Source organism: Capra hircus, chromosome 29 (assembly GCF_001704415.2).
Source record: "Capra hircus breed San Clemente chromosome 29, ASM170441v1, whole genome shotgun sequence".
Classification (NCBI taxonomy): domain Eukaryota; kingdom Metazoa; phylum Chordata; class Mammalia; order Artiodactyla; family Bovidae; genus Capra; species Capra hircus.
The window spans coordinates 25,361,167-25,381,488 of NC_030836.1; the positions used below are offsets into that span (position 1 = coordinate 25,361,167).

General features: G+C 51.1%; 1 protein-coding gene across 2 annotated transcripts in view; it reads left to right on the top strand.

Moving 5' to 3' along the window:
• Positions 3,669 to 20,322, top strand: part of PTPN5 (protein tyrosine phosphatase, non-receptor type 5) — a 58,492-nt gene continuing 41,838 nt past the window's right edge. For both annotated transcript variants that reach the window (XM_018043567.1, XM_018043568.1), the window contains exons 1-2: positions 3,669 to 3,967; positions 18,986 to 19,136. The gene's annotated coding sequence lies outside the window, so the exon portion shown is untranslated. The remainder of the gene's footprint in view (positions 3,968 to 18,985; positions 19,137 to 20,322) is intronic.

The window sequence follows — 20,322 nt, forward strand, 5'->3', positions numbered from 1 at the left end:
CAAAGGCCTGAAGGCTATGAGGGTATTAGTGCCATTTAACTTGCTGTTTCCCTTCCTTGTTGATAGTCAAGAAAATCAAAACCAAATATGAGACTCAAATCCAGTACACTAGAGGAATCCAGAGTGGTCAGCAAACCTGTAGTCTTTTGTCCCTTGGAGAGGCAGGACAGGACAGTGATTAAGGACATGAGTTCCAAAGCCAAACTAGACTTCAATACTGGCTCTGTGACCTCGCTGGTGGCTCAGATGGTAGAGCATCTGCCTACAATGCGGGAGACCCAGGTTCAAGGATCCTCTGGAGAAGGAAATGGCAACCCCCTCCGTACCCTTGCCTGGAAAATCCCATGCACAGAGGAGCCTGGTAGGCTACAGTCCATGGGGTCGCAAAGAGTCGGACACGACTGAGTGACTAAATGTTCACTTTTGCTATGACTGACTAGCTACATGACTTTGGTCATCATATTTAATCTCTGAGCCTTGGTTCCCTATATCCCCAAATAAAGACAATAAGAGCACCTACCGTGCAGGACTCTCTTAAGGACTAAATGGAATAAGGTACAAAGTTCCTCTGCAGACTGGAAGAACTCAATAAACATCAGCTGTAAGGATTAAGCCTTGGTCTTGTCTCTCAAAGTTTATTTACATCTTCCCTGGTCCTGCTTCTCTGTCTCTATTGATATTTTAACATTGTTTTATGGTTTCTACTCCAGTGGTAAGCAACCTCAAATCCTTTGAGGATTGGGGCGGATTATAAATAAGTAAGTAAATAAATAAAAATCTGGATAGGGGAACATTTTCACCAAAGCAAAACATTTCATTACTGATAGAGTGAATTGGAAGAGAAGTCAAAAGCAAGAAATATTGACTCTAACAGTCCATCAGAAACCACCAGCAAGACACACTTTGGTTACTCAGCCCATCTTTCTCTCTCCCAAACCCCTCTTCCTCTCTCCATCAAGGGAGGGTAAGTGAGTCACACAAAATGACTCAGGAAGCCTAAATCCTCCCAACCTCACAACTACTTCATTGCTGGGGACCTTGGAAAACACTCCTTCTTCCCCATCAGGGACGAGAAAGGAAATCGCTGGAGGTGTTTTTCATGGTGATGAGACTGAGGAAGACAGGTGGTGGCTAAGTGCAGCATCAGATGCAGGTTAGAATCTCTTTACTGCTACTAATTAGTGGGGGCTGTAGCCATAGGGAAGTCCTCTGGACTCCCTGTGCCTCAGTGTCCTCACTGGTAACAACAGAACCTCCCTTTTCAAGGGTTTGCGAAGAAGAAAGGAGAGTGTGCACAAGTAACATGGCTAGCCCTCAATAAATGTTGCTTTCTTTCCTTACCTGTACCCCAGGGCAACGCTCAATGGACTACAGGAATCTGGAAATTTTAAATGAAAGGATGCATAGGGGAGAAATGGGGTGAGAAGACAAGTTTGGGTGTATCTCTAAGTGACAGAAACTCCCCACAAGAAGCAGAGGAGAAAGACTATTTTTGATCCCCTCCTATCCTGTAAGTATATTATCATGCTCCTTCCTCACCATAACCCTTTGACATGGGCATTGTTAGCCACTCCTGACAGCTGGGGCTGGGCTATGAACCCAGCGCACACAGGGAGGAATGCTTAGGAGGCAGCTCTGGCCTTCCAAAGTTGACTTCATGAAGGGCAACAACTAGCCTCCACCATAGGACATCCCAGGTACCACAGACAGCGAGGTCTCCTCTCAGCCCCAGAGCCACGCCCCTGTGATTCCCGAGCTGGCTTCAATTCAGCAAAAACCGGGGCCATGGCGGACCCTGCTGAGGCTGCCTCACGCTTCAGCCACCGGGGTCTCTACTCTATGAGCTTGGGCTTGGGAATCAGCTCGCTCTTGATTTGAAACACATACCCCTCATATAACAGCTGTGGGACTGTAAGCACATCATCTCTTTCCCGTTCCTCTTCTAAGAACCGTGATATCAAAATGCCTGCCTCACGAAGTCGCCATGAAGAGCATCGGAAGCAGACCAAACAGTGCCCGCCACACACTGAGCACTCAGTCGTGGTAGCCGCTAAGGTTACACCGACACTGTCTGGGGAAAATCAGCCTTATGCTGGATGACGGAGATGATGCTTTCTGGGAGAGAAGGAGGGTCCTTGAGTACTGGCTGACGCAGGCAGCACAGCCTGAACAAAGGCTAGAAGTGGGAAAATGCAGTCTGTTTAGAGAAGAGTGCGGTAAGGCTGGAGAACTAGGGTGCCAGAGGACTAAGGTGAGAGCTGGAAGTGAAGGGCCAGCGAACCTTACGGGCAGGGAACACGAAACAAAGGTCATGACTACCATGGAGAAAATGGGTGCGCATTTAAAATAGAGTGGTCACAGAAGCCTGTTTGAGGCTACACTTTTAAGAGGTAAAGGAGCAAGCCATGTGACTATCTGGGGGAAGTTTCCAGGCAGAGAAAATAGCAGTGCCAAGGCCCTGAGGCCACAGGGTGGCTACCATGTTGGTGATGCACTAAAAAGGCCCCTGTGACTGGAGCAGTAGGAGGTGAAGTCACAGAGTTAAAACAAAAGGAAGCCGGCTCATGAGAGGCCTTGCAGGCCATTACAGGGGCTGTAGCTTTCCCTTGAATGAGTGGAGAGCCATTGAAGGATTTCCAGTAAAGGAGCAAGGCCATCTGACTTACATTTTCAAAGGTCAGCTCTGACAGTAGAGAATCGACTGCAGGGGGCTAAGGGTGGCAGCGGGGAGACCAGGAAGGAGGCTATTGCAGAAATCCAGGCGAAAGAGGGCGGTAGCTGGAATTAGGGTGGTAGCTCTGTGATGGTGGACCTTGGTAACCTCCTGTAAAAACGAAGCTTAGGATCCCGGCCGTGTGTGTCTCCCAATATCTCAAAAAGTAGGGACAGAATGGGGCGCCAGCCTGAGGAACGTGGGTCTGTGGGGTGCGTGGGCAGCTCCTTGAACTTCCGGCCCCCCGGTCCCCCCCCCCCATAAAGCCTAGACAGATGCACGCCCCATGACGCGAATCAGGAGGGTGAGATCCGGCAGAGGAAGGTTTTACTCCTCAGCGACTCAACAGGGAAGGGTGGCAAGGCGAGTGCCTCCACCGACAGTAAGGGAGCAGGTCCTGGGAACCCGGCACTGCGTGCGCCCCGGGTTTGCAACCACTCTGCTTGTGCAGGTGTGGCAATGACATCTTGCGGGCGTCATGCGGGGAGCGCCACAGCACCCCCTCCATAGAATTCCCCCCAACCCGGCTATGACCCCTTTGTCTTGCTTTCCCCTACCCCCAGCTGTCTGCCTACCCCCCGGTCCCTCCTGCACCGGGTTCGGCGCTCACGGCCCTGCCGGGGTCCCTCTGACGGCCGCCGTAGCGGCGCGGCCCGGGCCTCCGGGCTTCCGAGAGGAGAAAATCATGAATGAAATGGATGCGGTGCTCCCGCTCCCCCGCCCTCCCTGTCCAGGCAACCTCGGCGCGGGCGCAGAGTCTGCGTGGACTCCAAGCGGAGTTGCGGGGTGGAGGCGCCCGAGATCAGGGTCAGGCAGGGATGAAGGGTCTGTGATCCCGCCCGACTTGGGCCCCGGACGCCGCCAGATCTCCCCGCCCCCCGCCCGCCAGCCCCGCGGGCCCTGCGCAATTCCCGCGGAGCGGCGCAAGCCCGCCCGGGGGCGGGGCGGAGCCGGGGCCGAGGGTGCCGAGCCGACCCGGCGGCTGCGCCCGAGACTCTGCAGCCGAAGCCGGTTTGGCGAGGCGGCCGGGCAAGGGAGCGCGCACGGAGCACGGGACAGAGCGCAGGGCAGACGGACCCACGGACGGACGGACGCCCCCGCACACGCAGACGCGCAGAGCTCGGCGAGGTCCCCGTCACATACACACATTCACACACTCGCGCTGACACACACAGGGACACAAGCACACTCGCGCGCGCACATCCTCCCGCCAGCCTGCCCGCCCGCTCGCCGGCGCCCGGAGCCCTTTGGCCGGTAAGTGCGGTGTCTCAGTCGGCGCCTTTGTGTGGGGAGCTGGGAGGTGGAGGGCGCAGGGTCCCTCCCAGGGAGGCCCGGCAACAGATCTCCTCCAGACCCCCCGGCGGAGAAGCCGGCGCCCGCCCCCGCCACGCCCCCATGGGGCTCCCGACGCCCCCGGACTGGGGGAAGGGTCCTCCACGCCCGGGAGGGGACCCGGCGCTGGGTAGAGGGAAGGGAGCAGCAGCCACTCCCCACGAAGCTCGTGCGCGGTTCCCGAGAGGGGAGGGATCGCGATGGCGGTCCCGGGTCCGAGCCTCTGCTGCTGTGGCGGGTGCGCGGCTCCTGGCTGCATTACCTCTCCAGGGTCCGAAGCTCCGGGGGGAGGTTGGAGATCGCCGCTAGCCTGCTGGCCTGTTAACCGTGGCTCCCAGCCTTCGCTTTGCCTCCCCCGACCGTGTAGCTTAAACCACCAGTTCCCCCACCCACCCCCAAAATAAAAGCCCAGAGCGTTCCCCTCCCCCAGCGTGCCCCTTCTACCGGCTGAGGCCCAGACTCCTGCAAAACCTGGAGATTGCTCGGGTCAGAGCTCTGAGGGGCTTACCTTACCAGGGATCGTGTGGCTTTCGAGGGTCAGGACCAGGTGAACCTTGGGAATTCATTTAGCCCCCTCATTCTACAGATGGGGAAACTGAGGCCCAGTGAGGTGGCTTGACCAAGGTCACAGGAGGGTTCAAGGCAAAGCCTGCATTAGAATCTAGCGTCCCTGGCTTTCAGACTTACTTCCTCTCCTATACAATTCCATCCTTATCCTCACTGAAACCCTAGAACATAAAAATTTACCCCAGTATATCAGGAAAGTCTTTGTAATTCCACCCTGCCCCCCCCCCCACCTTGGAGCAGCAGATACCCTTCATTGGCTACCATATTTACTGTTTTTAAAAAAAAAGGCTGGCCTTCAATTTGCATCTTTCAGCCGCACAGGGGATCTCTCTTAGGCAGGTACTCCAGGTTTGAAGTCATTGAAACAGTGTCCTCAATTGGACCAGGTGATGTCGTGGTTGAGGAGCCATCACCCGCTCCCCCCCCCCAAACTTTGACCTGATGAGATGCCTTCCCCCTCACTCTCCACTTCACCTTAAGGGCCTCACCCTTCTGATCCAACCAAGCTCCCTTCATAATCCCTTTGCTGAGGTCTCTAGGGCCTTCCTGTCCGGCCATCTCTCCCTCCTTGATGTTTGTTGCGTGCAGCCTTTTGGTACTGCTGATGGAGCTGCTGGGGAGGCTTGAGTTACAGCCCCATCAGGCTCGGGTGGTGGCTCAGGGCAAGGTTCCCTCAAGGGCAGCTGGGTGTCCCCAGAGCTGAACCCAGTGCCTGGTACAGAGAGGTGTCCTGAGAGGTGTGTTGATGGAGTGAGTGCAAGGTGGGTGGTGAATGGATAAAGTCAGCCACCTTTGAAAAGACTGTGTTGGATGGGGGAGTTGGCGAGGAGGACAGTATTCAATCTCTAGGGGCCTGAGGCTCTTGTCTCGAGAGCTTCCTTCTTGAGGGAGCAGCCTGGCAAGGAGCAGAGACAGGGTGATCAGCTGGCATCTCTCCAGGAGCCACCACTCATATTGTTGGGTATGTAAATGGCATAGTGCTCCAGAAGCACCGTTTGCATAGACTTCATAATGAGCGGTGGCCCCTGAGTTGCAATTGCAGTGCCGTGTCTCTCACCCTCAGAGTGAAGAGATCTGGGTTCCAGGTCTCCTTCCTGGCTGGACAATTTCAGTGAATGCTTAGAACCTGTCTGGGTCTCAATTTCTCCATCCAAAAAATAAGATCATTGGATTGGAGATTTTCAGGATAGCTTTCAGGTCTAAATTGTTAGTGTGGCGGGGGGAGGGAGGAAGCACTTATTTATATAACTGCTGTGGGCCTGGTTTTCCTCTTCTATTACTCTATGATGAGATCATTTATGTAGGGTACTTAGCACAGTGCCTGGGGCATAGAAAAAACTCAGAATAGGTAGCTATTAATACCATTTAGGTCCTGGCCTTATGGATATACCCTCCACTTCTTCTCTTCTTAAAGATTGCTCAAGGACATGAGATTTTAGATCCTGAAAGGCCCTGTCTCTCAAAAAATCCCTCCTCCACTGATCTATTCCTGGACTTAGGGCTCAGCCAGCATAGGACATCCATGAAGCTTCGTAGGAGAAGTCGCACTTTTGTTTATCAGTTATTTCATGCCTAAAGGTGATTGAATTTGATCATTTATGTACAGTCAAAGTTTTTCTTACAGGCTGTCACTTACATATTTGATCTTATGATAGCAATAGTGTTATTATTCCCACTTTATAGACTCAGAGTTTAACCTGAACCCTTTCTTCTGTGTCACTTTGCCTATCCTTTCCTGAAACCTGTCCTGAAAGAGACAGCTGACCCCTTGGACAGAGTTGAGAAGGAAGGCTTTATTCTTCTGGAAGATGAGAAGTGGCTTCTTGGAGAAGCTCAGTAGCATTGGAGCTGGGTCTGCATGATTTGTATGGTGGAAGGAAGGAAGAAAATATTACAAGTAGTGAAAACAGCAAGAGCAGAGAGTTGGTGGTAGGGGCTTCTAGGATGAGTGTAGAAACTGGAAAGTTGTTCATTCCCATTGGAGCAAAAAGGATAAACGAGGAGCTGTGAGAAGGAAGGCTGGGTAGGAACGTGGAAGCAGTGGCTAGGGCAGGAGTGTCAAGCCAAGGGGCCGGCCTTTAGTTTCTGAGTAGGGGAGAGACGTGATCAGACATGGCCATTAGGAAACTCACTCTGGCTGCACAGAACAGATTGGAGGAGAGAGCCTGCTGTCAGGGAGCTCAGGTAGGAAGCAATGACAGTCCTATAGGTAAGAGATAAGGAGGGTCTGGGCGGGGCAGAGAGCACAAGTGGTTTGTAAGAATGAGGAGAAAGAGGATTTGATGCAGAGGCCACAGTGTCATCAGAATCAGTAGTGGACTGGATATGGGAGGAGAGAAGAGAGGAACAAGAAATGATGGCAAGGCTTGGAACCTGAGTGGCTGAGCGTCCATTCACAGAGTCCAACAGGAAGGGGAGGGGGAGGCCCAGGAGTGGAGGGCCATGATCTGACAGGGCACCAGAACAACTCCTGCCAAGCTGGCTCACCGAGCACCCCAACCTGTCCAGAACCCGTTGCTTCATTCATTATTCACATAGAAACATCTGTTGCGCGAGGTTGTTCTCGACTCTGTAGAGACGCATTGCTAAAAAAGATGAACTGCCTCTACCAAGGGAGACAGGAAAGAAATCATAAGCAAGTACAACATTTCAAGAGGCAAGCAATACTCTGGAGACAGACAGAACCCAGTGAGGGGTGACTGGGGGGAAGAGATTCACCCTTACGTAGACTCGTCTTCCAGGAAGTGGTATTTGAAAGTCCTGAATGGAGTGAGGAGGGGACCCTGGGGAAGAGGGTTCTAGGGAGAGGAGACCACAAGTGCAAGAGCCCCTGGGTAAGAATAGCTTGGTGTTTTCAGGGAACAGCAAGTGTGGCTATACAACATAGGTCAAGAGGGAGAGTGGGAAGGAAAAATGGAGGAGAGAGGGGCAGGCCCAGATCACACAGGCCTGAGTAAGAAGAAATCACATGATGTTAATGGGTCCAAGAGAATTAAGGTCCCATTCTCCATGTGTGTTTCATGCCCAGAGAAGCAAGCCTGACACTCAGCAGTGGCTCACTAAATAGTTGTCTAACAAGCAGGAAACCACCATTTATGTATGCAGCTTTTTGGTGGTGTTACTGCTGCTGCTGCTAAGTCGCTTCAGTCGTGTCCGACTCTGTGCGACCCCATAGATGGCAGCCCACCAAGCTCCCCCATCCCTGGGATTCTCCAGGCAAGAACACTGGAGTGGGTTACCATTTCCTTTTCCAGTGCATGAAAGTGAAAAGTGAAAGTGTTGGTGGTGGTGTTCAATTGCTCAGTTGTGTCCGAATCTTTGCGGCCTCATAGACTGCAGCCCTCCAGGCTCCTCTGTCCTCCACTATCTCCCGGAGTTTGCTCAGATTCATGTCCATTGAGTTGATGATGCTGTCTAACTTTCCCTTTCTCTTAAAGCCTCATATCTTGGACTAAATAAAGATATTGTAGCATAGTAAGGTAAGGGCATAGCAAGCTGTGTATGATCAAAATGATAAAGTTCAGATGATCTAAATATCTGTGATATCATTCAAGTATGAAAGTTTGAGTCATGTCTGCATATTCAGTGTGACTGTTGACTAAGATGAAATAGGAAAACATACCTGAAATGATTGTAATACAGTTAAAATGGTAACCTTTTATGGTCTTCCCTCATCCCCTTTCCAGTGCAAATATACAGCCTTTTGGTTTCATTTCAGATTTTCCCTTGTGCAACTCATGCCCTCAGCCATTTCCCTTAATAGAGATTTTAAATTAACTCACCTGAAGCACAAAGGCCCATATTGGCAGGACAAGGAAGTATCATCTTCTTCAATAAATTGACAGATTTCAAAGAAAGCAGGGAGGGTGGTGGGGAGAGAGAAGCTATTTATAGAAGTATAAATTCTTCAAGCACCTAATTAATTGTTTAAATGGATCTACAAGTAGGAATGGAAAAACTCCAGAAGATGGTTTATCGTTTAAAGCTTTCTGTCTGTGTTAAGTTGAACACAGGATATGTGTGAACACTTCAAAATATATGGCACCTTTTACCGAAAATTTAACCCACAGACCAGGAAAGATGTTCTTACCAGGAAGGGTCAGTATAGCTCTCCGTGTATCTGTTCAGTTCAAAGCTTACTTGTAGTTACGTGAGTTGGGTCAAAGTCCTTCCCCTCTCCCAAACTGTTTCCCTGTCTCTGGGCGGTAAGGCTTGGGTTTCTGGGGCCCTTGAGGACTCAGCACGGTGGTCTGTGATATCTGTAGGCCCACACTGTCATCTTCCGGGAGGACAGTAACCAGTGTTGCAGCGTGGGGATGTGGCTCCCTGTGACACTCAGATGACGTGACATATAGGAGGCAGACAGGTGGTCCTGTCACAGAGAAGATAGGATGCTTCCACCAAGCAGACAGAACCAGATACTAGGCCGGACCTTCTGAGGGGGCAAGTTGACAGGTAATCTAAATCTGAGAAGCATAGACTGTCTCTAGGTGCCCTGGTCCAAATTCCATCTGATTTCTGCATGTCTTGTCACTTCTAGGAACTGGAAACTCAAGTCAGCTGAAGAAAAAAAAACCCTTAACCCTTTTAATTTTTGCACAACACCATCACCAAAAAGCTCTTCCTTACCATCAACAGTGGCATTGTGGAAAATAAGGTTTTCCCCCATTCTTTAATATTACCTCCATCTTTTTTGCATCTGGTAAGATATGGGATGAGTACCTTGGCCAGCAATGTCTGGCAAAGCTCCAGAAATCCCAGACTCTTAGAATAAAGCTTTTCCCACTCAAATGTGGCTGCTGTTACTGCTGCTAAGTCGCTTCAGTCATGTCCGACCCTGTGCGACCCCATAGATGGCAGCCCACCAGGCTTCCCCGTCCCTGGGATTCTCCAGGCAAGAAAACGAGTGGGTTGCCATTTCCTTCTCCAGTGCATGAAAGTGAAAAGTGAAATTGAAGTCGTTCAGTTGTGTCCGACTCTTAGCAACCCCATGGACTGTAGCCTACCAGGCTCCTCCGTCCATGGGGTTCTCCAGGCAAGAGTACTAGAGTGGGGTGCCATTGCCTTCTCTGCTCAACTGTGCACTTAGAATCAAAGCCATCTTCCTTTCTGTGTGCCCCCTTGACACAGTCTAGACTTAAGTTTCTATAGCTGGAGTGCAGCACGTTGAGTTGGGAAAGGATCCCCTCAAGCTAGACACAGGGGATCCACAATTCATAAGTGAGCAGTGTCTTAGTAAGAATTCCTGACTTTGGCCTAATGAAGGGCATTGACTGTTCTTGACTGTATCTGGTTACTGTGATGGCAACATACGGACCTTCATGTGATGAGATGATTGGCTAAGAAACCTAGAGAGACATACTGTACCAAGCTTTAAGATGTCTTTCTTAAGAGGGGAAATGTTCCTTTTCTCCCCCCAATTCTCTGGAAGCCACTCAGGAGGGATTCAGTGGACTTCAGTGGTGGGCAGCATGTGGCTGTCTGGAGTGGACCCAAAGATTTCATCATCTGCCTAGGAGAGTGGTCCAGTCTTTAAAAAATAAGTTATACCATAAAAATAACAGAACCATACTATAGAATTAAATGTAAGATGAACCATGATTTTATCTGTTCCATTCTGTTTCTTCTATAGATCTGTATCTTTTAATAGTTGAAATCAGTCCACAACTAATTTTGTACCCAGCATTTTTTACTTAACATTTTCTCATACCTTTTGTTTTCATGCATGACCTTCTTCCATCCTCAGTGGTTTTACCATACTTTACTTAGCCGTTTCTTATTTGGTGGACATACTCAGTAGTGAACATCTTTATGAACACAACTCTTCCATCTCAGATCCTCAAGGCTTCTGATTTAACCATCCCCAAGAGGATGGACTCTTTGGAAGGAATGATGTTAAAGCTGAAACTTCAGTACTTTGGCCACCTCTTGTGAAGAGTTGACTCATTGGAAAAGACTCTGATGCTGGGAGGGATTGAGGGCAGGAGAAGAAGGGGACAACAGAGGATGAGATGGCTGGATGGCATCACTGACTTGATGGACGTGAGTCTGAGTGAACTCCAGGAGTTGGTGATAGACAGGGAGGCCTGGCGTGCTGCGATTCCTGGGGTCACAAAGAGTCGGACACGACTGAGCTGAAGAGGGTGGACAGGACGGGGCTGCTGGGGAGGGGGGAAGAGGAGCACACAATTAAAGAACATGTCGATGCAGGTTGATTTCATGGATGCTGATGACATGGCCCTGGATCCTGAGGTGGAAAGAGAACAGTGGATACCACAGCTGGAGCCAAGGAGAGGCTGGAAAGGGAGACTGTGGGCCAGGAGGCCAGAGTCACAGGCATTGAGGGTGTGATAGAGGGGTGTCAGATTTCAGATGGAGCTCCTCCAGCGGTTTGATGATTTGGTTTGGGGTGCCTTTTTTAAATTAGGAAGCAATAGATAAAATATACTACTGTAACCTTCTAAGTATATAGTTTAGTAGCAGGAAATGCATTCATATTGTTGTACAGCCATTGTCACCATCTGTCCTTGGAACTCTTCACATTGCAAAACTGAAACTCTGTACCCATTAAACAATGACGCCTTGTTCCCCTTACCCCAGTCTCTAATAAGCTCTTTCTGCTTTCACATATTCTAGGCACCGTGTATAAGTGGAATCATATGCCATTTGTCCTTTAGAGGCTAGCTTATTTCACTTAGCATATTTTCAGGGTTCACCCATGTTGTACCATGTGTCAGAATTTCCTTCCTTTTTAAGAGTGAATAATAGTCCATTGTATGGATATGCCACATTTGTTCATCCATCCATCTGTTGATTGGACACTGGGGCTACTTCTACCTTCTGGATATTGTGAATAGTGCTGTTATGAACTTTGACATACAGGTACCTCCTTGAGCCCGTGCTTCCAATTATTTGGGGTACTTGCCTAGAAGTGGAATTGCTAGATCAAATGGTACATCTATATTTAACTTTTTGAGGAACCACAGGGTGGTTTTTATTAAGGATTTTTGTGTACTCATTGAAAAAGACCACTAATTGAAGTCTTAGGAGTGGAGGGTCCAGGAAGAAACCATTAATTTTTCTAAGTAAATGTTGTGTAGGTTTCTCCATGGCGTTGGAGGGAAGAGAGAAAAGGGAGCAGAATACAAATGAATCCACCCTCCATTTCTGAAGAATTATGGTGATTTAGAGGCATCGTGGGTGGAAAAAGAAAGCTCTCAGGAGAGATCTTTCAAAGTTGGGATTCATTCACACATGCAGGTATTTACTGCGCCAGGAAATCAACCTGCCATGGGGACCCTGCCCACAGGAGCTTGTGTGTGTCTGTTGGGGTCACCAGTGACTATCCGGACAACAGTGGTCTGTACAGATGCTCACTATGGCGGTCATAAGTACTAAAGTTTCTGAGTGCTTACTACGTTATCTCACTGATCTCTTATCACGGTTCATTGCAGACAAGTTTTTATTGTCCTCAGTGTATTGATAAAGACTCAAAGAGTTTAAGTAACTTGCCAGAAACACACAACAAGTAAGTGGCAGAGCAGGAATTCACACCTAGGTATGTAACCGTGCTCTGGTGATGAGCTGAGGGCTGTGGGGACCCAGGACAGGCACCTGCTCATTGTGGAGGTCAGAGAAGGCTTCCTGAAGGAAGGGGTCAGGTGAGCATCTTGGTGGAAGTTGGCTGTGTTCTTCTGTGGCTCATGATTTCAGAACATGGTTTTTGGTAGGAGCAGTGGCAGCATCCAGCCCTGCTTGCTGTGCCTCTGGTCACCCAGGGCACCCGCAATCTCCACCTGCTCCAGCTCCATTGAGACTACGTTTCAGAGGAAGACGCTCAGAGTCAGCATCCCCGATGCTTATCGAGGTAGGGCGGCCAGCGTGGAGCCTGTCCTTTTCTGTCTGACATTTGCTGCCTCTGACTCCCTTAGCTGCCTGCCTTCCAACCCCTTCTGGGACGCCTTAGAGGGACAGCCCAGGATGCCTCCCAGGTCTGGGCAGCGTTGGGCCAGTGGGCTGGAGTTGGCCAAATACAAGGCCCAGGAGTGGCAGTGGAAGTCCCATATCCACCTCTGTGTCGCTTCACACCCAAGGTACCTGGACCTGTGGGCTCCCATCACCTCAAAGCCCTGAACCCAGAAGTAGCCAGTTCTCTCTGCTCTTTAAACCCCTTGTAGCTCCCTGAGGCCTACAGCAGTGTTTCTCAACAAGGACCCTGCTGGTCTGTAGGTGGGGAGTTCTTTATTACGACAGCATCCCTGCCCACTCCCCTGAATATTTCCCAGGAGCACCCTTCAGTCATCAGGACAACAGAATGCTCACACACATTTGAAGGTCTGTTTTACGAGCGGGAAGATGTATAGACCTTCAGCGCTGCATTCAGCGAGTTTTGATGACTATATGAAGTGGAATAACCATCATCGGGATGGGGATGTGGGACGTTTCCATCACCTCTCAGAGTTCCTTCTTTCTCCGTCAGTCAGTTCCCGCCCTCAGAGGGAACCGTCCTCGCCATTTCTGTCGCTGAAGATGACTTTTGTCTGTTCTTGATCTTGGTATAAACAAACTCAGGTAGCATGTTGTCTTTGTGTCATAAGTAGTTTTTGAAATCCATCTGTTTTGTTACACCCCCACTCTCCCCGACATGCAGATCTCTAAATGCCAGCTAGAATGGCAGTCCTCGCCTTTATCCTACCGAGGGAAAATGGGTTGTGAGTTACAGTCTGTGTGTGTTCGCAGGATGCATGAAGCCCTCAGCCGTGGGAAATGAGGGCCCCTCCTGCCCACTGTCCAGCCACACTGAGGGGCCCTCTCCCAGCTCGCCTTGCCCTTTCACCTCTTCTGGCCTTTGCCGCTGCAGTGTTCTCTGCCTGGAACACCCTCTGCACGGTCTGGTGAGCTCTCCTGGTCCTTTGGTCCTCAGGGTGCTCAGACAGCAATTCCTGTGCAGCTTCCTGGATTTTCCCGCTGTGCCCTCCCAGGCACCCATATCCCACAGCCTCCAGTGACATTTAGCACCTATTCAACTCTGCTCACAGGACTGCAAGCTGGTTGAGGGCAGGACTGGGGTTTAGTCATCTGTATATCCTCGCAGGTCCAACACACAGAGCCTGATAGTAAAGAAACAGATTTAAGATTATAGCAGATTCTTTCTCAAGCTTACTTCGAGGCAAATTGGGTCTAAAACAGCTGTGCAAAATATATCCCCAATTCTTTGAAATTGATCAAAGAAAAGTGATGGAAAAAAGAGTGTAATCTCTGACCAAAAATGATAAATGTAGCATTAAACTCACTACAGTGAGGCAGAAACCTTGCCCCCTGGCCTAGAGGATCTGGATTCATGGGAAATCCATGGGCATTAATAAGTGCAAAGTAATACAGCTCAGGGAGTCAAGGGGATGGGCAAAAGAGTAGAGCCAATCAAGGAAGGCTGCCTGGAGGAGGTAAGCCCCAAAGGGTTTTCAGAGAGAGGAGTCTGTTGAGCCAGAGTTACATAATCAAGGGGAATCTATAGAAAGCCTTAAAGCATGAGCCAAGGCAGCCTGGATCATGGTCTGATCTGTCTTCTTGTGACTGTGGTCCTGAGTCTCACATAGGTCCCCTTCCCTCACCTTTCACTCCTTTTCATTCACTTCTTCCTTCCCTCTTTTCTCCTATTTAATCTCCTTTGCATCTCCTTTACAAACTTGAATGTGCAGGAGGAGCTGGATGTACATTGCTTGGCCTTCCATCCCGTCCTCAGTGTACTGGACTCCCCGTCTTAGAGGAGACAGAAGGAGGCCCATCCCCTGTCCCTCCTACCCCCAGCCTGGGCAGCTCACAACAGTCAAGGTTCTGGGCAAGAGAGCCAGGGAGTGGCCCAGGCTGGAGTGTGGGCCATCGCCAGGTGCCGAGTTACAGATCAAAACACTAGAGAAAGAATTCAGCTGGAAGAGGGGTCAGTGTGCGCTGGATTCCCTGGGGAGGCTTCCCGGAGGTGGCGTGAGCTTCGGCAGGCCCTGGCCACAGCTCAGGGGAGAGGAGCAGGGGGGCCTGTCCAGGACGGAGGATCAGGGAGACACGGGCTGAGAAGCAACAGTGAGCATGGCTGGGGGCTGGGGCGGTGTTTATGATGGAAGAGGATCTGGGGAGCCCCACGAAGCTGGGTTTTCAGCTCTTTATGCCCCACCTTCCTCTGGGCCCTGTGTCTGACCCAGGGGACCCCGAAACAGCCCAGGGCTCTCCAAAGGGGAGAGAGCAGTTCTGCCAGAGAGGCCCCGTTCATCCTCAGGGTAGCCTCTTCAGCATTGCTCTCCTTAGCTCCAGGACACCTGGCGGAGCCTAAGGACAAAGCAAACAGAGCTTTGCAGCTGATGGCACTGCCTGGTATGGAGGGCAGGAGCGGCTCCTGTTGCGGGGTTGACTTGGAGGGCCCTGGGAGAGGCAGCGTTGAAGCAGGTCAGCATGGAGACAGGGAGGCTGTCAGCCCCAGGTGGCCTCGTACTTTCTCTACCTCGGTCACTTCCACCGTCTTTACCACAAGCTTGTGACCGGCAGCTCCTATTGCTTCCGCAGCCCAAAAGAAGAAACCAAGGCTCAGAGAAGCTAGGACACAGGTCCAGGGCCCCATGGGGACAAGGTGGCAGAGCACAGCGTTTCAGCCTGGTCTCTCGGCCTCCAAATCCATCCTCTTTGCAGAGGACCGTGGCTACCTTGAGGTTTGCAATCCTCAGAATGTCCAGTCTGCTGTGTTTTGAGGGATTCTCCCAGCGACTGACAGCTCGGTCACAGCCCTCCCCCGGCCCCAGGTCTCTAGACTCTTTTCAGCCTTGAATTTTGGCTTCCTTTTTCCTCTTTCCTATTCCATTCAACTTCCTGGCTCATACAGTATCCTCTCTCCTAGCAAAGCTGCCTCAAACCCAGCTCACGTTTCCAAACAGTTTCCGTCTTGCATCCCCCGCCCCGGCTCTGTGTCTCAGTTTTGCCTAATTCTTTTACCAAACCCTGAAGTGCCAGCATCTTCGCAACCTGAGCACAGAAGGGTTACCTGAGAGGCTGAGGGTGAGGGCCCTGATGGAGGACTAGACCCCACAGTGAGGTGTGGCAGGAGCCAGAGGTCTCCCTAGCCGCAGGTGGGAACAGACCTAGCTCTGTACCCCAGCCCCCTCCTTTCCAAGTGTGTTCGAGCCCTGTGAGAGGTGGTTCTGTAGGTGACGGAGAGCGGAGCAGATGCCAGACAGGATCTTCGTGGATAATCCAGAGCAACACACAGGCGGCCCTGGCATTCAGGCCCAAGGTTGGCATCGGGGACATCTAGGGCTAAAACCAGAGGCAGGTAGAGACCAGAAGCCCAGAATCATTTGCGATCAGGGTGTGTATGTCACCAGCACTGGCTAGGTCAGGATTCTAGTTCCGTTTGGAGGGGGCAGAGCTGCAAGAGTGGACAAGGCCTCAGTCCTCGAAGGAAGACGACCGAGACAGAGATTGTGCCTGCCAGGGCATCAGGCGGAAGGCCAGGTGCTGGGATGGGGCCAGTGTTGGGGCAGTGTCAGAGCCAGATGAGCAAGAGTGAGACTGACTGTTGTGAACATAATAGTTAACACTTAAATGAGCGTCCTTGGTGGCTCAGTGGTAAAGAATCTGCCTGCCAGGGCAGGAGATGCGGGTTTGCTCCCTGGGTCAGGAAAATCGCCTGGAGAAGGAAATGACAACCCGCTCTAATATTCTTGCCTGGGAAATCCCATGGACAGAGGAGCCTGGCAGGCTGCAGTCCATGGGGTCGCAAAAGGGCTGGACACAACTCAGTGACTAAACAGCAACAACAGCACTTATGTAGTGCATTCCGTGCTACAGGTCCATTTTACAGATGAGAAAACTGAGGCACCAAGCATTTAAGTCAAACTTCTGATCTCTTCCAAGATTGGCAGCATGGCCCTTCACATTCATAGCTTGCCCTCAGCCATGGCGGGAGCATTTACACCAGGGAAATTGGCAAATGCCACAAATTATAGCTTTTAAAATTTTTATTTATTTATTTATTTATTTATTTTGTGAGAACCAGTTTGTTAGCATACCACTAGGCTCAGAGGGTAAAGAATCCACCTGCAGTGCAGGAGACCTGGGTTCGATCCCTGGGTTGGGAAGATTCCCATGGAGAAGGGAACAGCTACCCACTCTAATATTCTTGCCTGGAGAAATCCATGGACAGAGGAGCCTGGCAGGCTACAGTCCATGGGGTCACAAAGAGTCGGACATGACTGAGTGACTTTCACTTCACTTCAGGCACATTCCAGAGCCTCCATGAACCTCACCTATGGGTGAGAAGGCTTGTATTAACTGAAAAGCAGGCAACACTTGGTCCCTGTCTAAGCATTTTACTTGCATCTCATGTAAAAACTTCATGTACGGATCAGCATTCATTCAGTCTCCCTGAGACCCTCTGAAGTGTAGACACTGCTTTCCCTGTTTCACAGATCAGGAGGCTGAGCTGCGGAGAAGTCAAGCGTCTTATCTAAGATCAGGCAGTCAATGAGGGAGCATCGACTCAGACTTGGCCGCCCAATCCCAAAGCCTGTGCTTTGTGGCGTTTTTGATGAGCCACTTATACACGCTCAAACCCTAGCCCTATTTTCATTTATTTTTTCAAGACTAGATCTTGAGTATCTTCCTGGTGCCAGACAGGGTATTAAGTGAGGAGATAGGAACGTCCACATCAGAGGCCATGCACCTGGTGGCTTCAATAAAGCCTGGGTCTGGGGTGGAGGCCAACTGAGTTTGAAGCCTGCTTCTGCCACTTACCAACTGGATGACCTTGAGCAAGTGACTCTCTCCAAGTCCTCATCTCCGCATGTGTAGGAGGGGGCTGACAACTGTGTTTAGCTCATAGGGCTGTGGTGAGAGATGAGTGATGTAATACATGGGCACTATTGGCACGGTATCCAGCACCCCCTAGGCACTCCATAGAAGGAAGCTGCCGTGATTACTGTCCACAGGTTTGTGTTTGGGTAGCTCCGTGTGAGGTGGGGATACAGGCATCAGGAGATAATCACCGAGGGACTTCCCTGGTGGTCTAGCGGTTAAGAGTCCTCCATTGCAGGGGACACGGGTTTAGCCTCTGGTCGGAGAACTAAGATCCTGCATGCCATGTGGCGTGGCCAAGAAAAATAATAATAATTAAAACATAACCACTGAATAGAGCGTGAGAACCGAGGGGGCACCCAGTTCTTTCTAAGGGAGTCAGGGAGAGTACTGCTGAGGCCACATTTGAACAGGGTCTTGAATGGGTCTTAAAGAGTTTTTCAAGCAGAGAAGGGAAACGGGGGCTTTTCCCTGAAGGGCAAAGTGCATTCCAAGGCATCCTCAGTAGGAGCGAGCATCTAACAGAATGGAAACAAAAACACTCCTCTTGCAAGAGATGTGATCACGCCTTCACATTTGTAACTGTCTGTTTCCTCCTTGTAAGTTAAACTATATACTTCGGGTGGAGGAAGAGAGGGCCGAAGGGGGGTGTTTTCAGAATCTTGGAGAGCAGAGGATTAAACCAGATGACCTTTCTGCCCTGAAATCCCAGTCTTCGATTGAACATCTTCTGGTCTCCTGTCCACCACACAGATATACCTGTCCGCAATAGATACTGACCGACCCAGGGGAGCTGGGCCTGTGTCAGTCATTGACTGGGGTGGGAAAGCTCCCCTTGCCCCACCCTCTACCCGGCACTCCCACTCCCCCCAAGCCCCACCCATGGACCAAAGCGTTTCCCTGCTGCTGGGAGCGCCCTCTGCTGGTTCCCTGCTCCACCAGCCCTGCCTCATCAAACCTTGATAACCCAGAATCAAAACTTGGGACCTTAAGGAAAGGCCCTTAAATGTCATTAAATTCATTTTTTTAAAATTTTCATTTGTGGATGCTGTGACTCGGATTGGGGGAAATGACTGGCCCAGGGTCACACGCTGGACTAGAGCCTAGGGCTGCTTTGCCCTTGGCCGTGGAGCGCATGTGTTCCTCCAGTCATGGAGCACGGCTGCTACTATCACGCACAGTCTCCACTCCAGCCAGTCTCCCAAGGCGGGATCTCTGGGCTGCTGCTTCAGGTGGAGCAACCTGAGGCCAGGGTCCAGGGCAGGGCTTCCTTCTGTTCCTGGGGAGGACACATGAGGTAACGGCCCTGCAGCTGTGAACTTCTTCAGATCCCTGGGGACAGGAGTCTCCCCCTCGGGCTCCTTCACTAAGTCACCTGCTGTATGAATCTAGCCGAGTCACTTCACCACCTGAGCCTCAGTTTCTTCATCTGTAAAATGGGTGTGCTGCCCCCAAAGACCTAGGTGAGGATAGTTTCAAAGAACACGTGCAAGGTAACTGCCGTTTCATTCACGTTCACTCTCTTCCTATTTTCAGAGTGTTGTTTTCAACGAATACCAAAAGCCAGAAGAGAAGAGAGCTGAGGACTATGGGCAGCAAGAGGCAGACCTGTTACTACTAGCTGTGTGCCCTCGGGCAGGTCGCTGGACTTCTCTGAATCGCCATTTCCTCATCTAGAAACTACAAGGTAATGATCGCATGTGCCTCCTAGGGCTGTTGTGGAGATTAAGGTCTGCCTTATGTCTCTGGAAAGAAGGGGAGGGAGGAGGAAAACACACAGGAAGATCATGACAAACGAGCCCCTCGGAAGGTGTCCCCGTCCGCACGCCCTTCCCACGTGCCCTTGTCAGACTGAATTTCTTTCCTGTCGTTTGAGCGTGCCCCGCTTCCTCTCAACTCCAGGCCCCTTCACGGGCCTTCCTTTGGCCTGGAACACCCCAGCTGCTCCTCTGTCACTCCACAAGTCCTGACCCCCTCCTCTCCTTCATGTCCCCTCATTGGTTCCTTCCTGGGAACCTTCCTCGACTCTCCTGCCTGTCTCAGGGCCTCACCAGCAGCCCCTACACCCGGCATTTCTCCCATCAAACAGGCCGCCTGTGTTTCTTTGCCTTTTGCTTCCCTGTACTCCCCCTCTGTGCTCTGAGAGCCTGCACTTTGCTGTATCCCCGGGGCCTCCCCCTGTGGCCCGCACATAGTTGGTGTTTGGTAAACACTAGTGTTTGGTCACGGAGAAGGCAATGGCACCCCACTCCAGTACTCTTGCCTGGAAAATCCCATGGATGGAGGAGCCTGGTGGGCTACAGTCCATGGGGTCGCTAAGAGTCGGATACGACTGAGCGACTTCACTTTCACTTTCATCATTGGAGAAGGAAATGGCAACCCACTCTAGTGTCCTTGCCTGGAGAATCCCAGGGACGGGGGAGCCTGGTGGTCTGCTGTCTATGGGGTCGCACAGAGTTGGACACAACTGAAGCGACTTAGCAGCAGCAGCAGTGTTTGGTCATCACTAGTCAAACGCATGAGTGTTCCAGACCAGAATCAGACTCATGTGAAAGATGGAAAACTCCCATCTTGCCCAGCCCCCACCCCTTTGCAGCCTGGACCTCTCCAGCACCGCTTCAGCTCCCCTTCCCTTGGCTGTCTGCCACGCCCACGCCACTGTCTCCCACCAGCAGAGCAAGGTGGAGAAGGCGTCATCATTCATCAGGGCACGTCCCAAGCAGAGGACTCACAGACCCTGTGTTTGGGAACCAGAGTGCTCTGAGTTTGCAGTCTGCTCAGACGTGGGGACAGATGGCTGGACAGTGGACAGCTGGGCAGGGAGGGTAGGCAGCTGGGCAGGATGGAAATAGCAGTGAGCTAAGCATTGGGAG